A 3,146-nucleotide genomic window follows, 5' to 3' on the forward strand; every position below is an offset into this window, starting at 1 on the left:
TCCTCATCTCTTTAGATCACAACCTAATTCAAAATTTCCTACAATTGCCACTCACCTTCACCCGACCTCAACTGACAAAGCACTGACCAGCGTCATTGGAAAAATGTTGTAAATTGCCTTTATCGAAACATGGAGGAGGAGGTAAGACATTTGTAACTTTTTTTTCTCATCAAAATCACGAGTTCTTCCACCTGCAACCTTTTTCTTGTTGGAAATATCATTAGAAATAAAACTAACAAGCTCATGAAAAATCAAGATTTAGTCCATATGCAAATTCAAACCCCAAGCCATTACATTTTGTCTTCGTTGTGAACTACTATGTGAACATACTATTTAATTTTCATATTTCTGGAAATTTACTTTTTTATATTTCTGTTTATTTTTTTATTATTACTTTTTTTTTACAATTTATTGAAGTTATTTATATATAATTAATATTATCTGCAATATTACCAGCTCCACTACTAGAAACCTGACTTTTTGCAACGGAATTAGCGATAGAACCTTTCTATAGCTAATTAGCGAAGGTTTTCTGAGGGATCTGCGACGGATTTCACAAAATCTTTCGACCAAATTAAATTCAAAAATTTAGTGAGGGGTTACCGAGGGCTTGGCGACGAATTCTTCTAACTTTTTCGACAAAAGAAATCCCATGCTACTATGTCGCAAATTAAAGATCTTTAGCTAGGGAATAGCGAGGGATTTTTTGATTTTTTTTTGGGCCTCGCCGATCAGTCGCTGAAAGGCCCACGCCTTTTTCTCCATTCATTCTTTTTTTCCCGTTCTCTCATTTTCTTTTATTGCCTCTGATTTTCCTCCCAAAAGCCCTAAACACGATATCCTCCAAAGCCCTGAATGACAATGTGTCGACCGAATTCCCTCCTCTACCCTGGAAATCGCCTCCACCACCGTCCACCTACGTCGCCTCTCTTATCCGCATCACCCCTCTTTGTAGTTTACTTGAAGCAACACCAAAGAACATCCTCGTCGTTTCCTACCAACATTGTTCGATGTATTACCAACGATGTTCGATGTATTAGTTGCTGGAAAACTAGGCGATCATCCAATCCAAGCTCTTTTTCATACAAATTTGATTAACTTTAAGGTAATTTTGAACTTTGTGGATGAAATTCAAAATTTTAGGTCACTGTTATGTGTTAGATGATAGAACTAGCTGTGAATTGATGTTACAATTGATGAAATTTAATTAATTTTGAGGTAATTTTGGATGATATTGCTATTAATATAATTTGGGTGGTGAAGAAGAATGTAGTAATGCGCCACTTTCTGAAAGGGTAAAAGTCTATCTTCTTTCAATTTCAATTGAAGTCTTAATTCTATCGATTAAAAATACTGACCAAAAGGTTATATATCCTAACACTTTATATGATTAGATATTTTCTTGTGTCATCGTTAGACCTGGCAATGGGGCGGGTTTGGAGCGAATCGACCTTGATCCAAACCCTTTTAACAAATTTTAAAATCCGATCCAAACCCGCTCCGTAACCCACAGGGTTTTGAATAATCAAACCCATACCCTTATTCACCGGATCAACATATATCCAAACCCGCCCCGTAACCCGTAGGTTTTTTGAATAATCAAAAACATTTTACTTAAATCATAAAATCACATTTATTAAGTAAAACTAAGTGTTGATTTAGAAAACGCATTATGTACTCGAAGACTTTCTATTGAAATTAAAATCATTATTTTAGTTACTTCTGATTGGTTTTTGACCGTCGATTGCATTGATAGGGAATAGGATTACAAACTTTCTTCCGGTTGATAAATGAACTTATTGATTTATAAATGAAATTGGTGATTACATGATGATATATAAATGAAATGAAATCATGGCTCTTGGGAGAAGACTGGAAGTCTAGAAGTTAAGTCCTCGAGTCCTATGTAAAAACAATTTAGTCTTTGGCCTTTTCTCTTTGGGCTTTCGATTGGAATTTAATGTAAACTTTATGAAATATAAAATATAAATGTATATTTCTAAAATTTATATGGGGCGGGTTATAAATGGAGCGGATCGGTGATGATCCATACCCGACCCTTTTAATAAAAGGGTTAGCGGGTAAGGGTCGTTAACGGGTAAACGGATCAAAAACTATGCTCCAAACCCGTATAATTGTTAAGGGTTTGGATCGGATCAGGGTCAAAACCCGCTCCATTGCCAGGCCTAGTCATCGTGGATTGGATTAACCATTAAAACTAGCTTTAACACATAATTATTTTTTATAGTTTGAAAAGGACCAGTTGTTATTAAAACTTGAATCTGCTCGTGATGGTAAACCTTGGGATGAGAAGCACCGTGACTCGAATAAGGTGTAATGAGTTTTACATACTTCTAAGATTTACTATTTCATGAAATCTTTAAAAGTTATTAACCATTTCAAAACCTTTTAGGATGTTAGTTTATTGAAAACTTATGCCTCAAAAATTCAAGAATTAGAAGGAGAATTGATGCACACACAAAGATTAAATACTTCAAAATGTATTGAACTTATTGATTTCTTGGATTTGGATGAAAGTGTTCTCAATCCATAAAGTAATTTATTTCCTAGATCTGATTTTAAACCTGTTGAAGTTGCTGGTAAAGCTCTTATAAACTATTTTTACTAAACTCTTATTTGTTTATTATTAGTTCATAAATTCAATTTACCATCTTATATGTTTGTAGGTAATCCTAAAGACGAAGATAAAGAGCTAGAACATTATTCCTTAAAAGAAAAACCTGATAATGAGCTCAAAGAATTGGACAAAAAGCTTGAACAAAAGGAGGTATATGGTTTCATATGCTTCCGTTGTGTCTATATACCAAGTTATAAAAGATGACATTTTTTATTAAATCTTCTATGAATACACAAAAGGCTGAAATGAAGTGGGTTGCAGGTGGTGATACATTTGTACTTAAACAACATTATGAGAAGAAAGTTTTGGACTTGGAACAAGAAAAGAGAGCTTTGTAGGTTTTCCCTTCATTCTCTAGCTAATTTTAATCAGAAAGTCTATAAATTTTCTCACTTATTTCTTTCTGATAATCTGAAAGAAAGAAATTGAGAAACTTAGGAACAATCTTGCAAATATTTCCACCACTTCTGATGACAGTACACATAACTTGAAGGAAAATTATCTTCAG

This window comes from Lactuca serriola, chromosome 7, assembly GCF_051521515.1.
Source record: "Lactuca serriola cultivar US96UC23 chromosome 7, Lser_US96UC23_V15, whole genome shotgun sequence".
NCBI classification, from domain to species: Eukaryota; Viridiplantae; Streptophyta; class Magnoliopsida; order Asterales; family Asteraceae; genus Lactuca; species Lactuca serriola.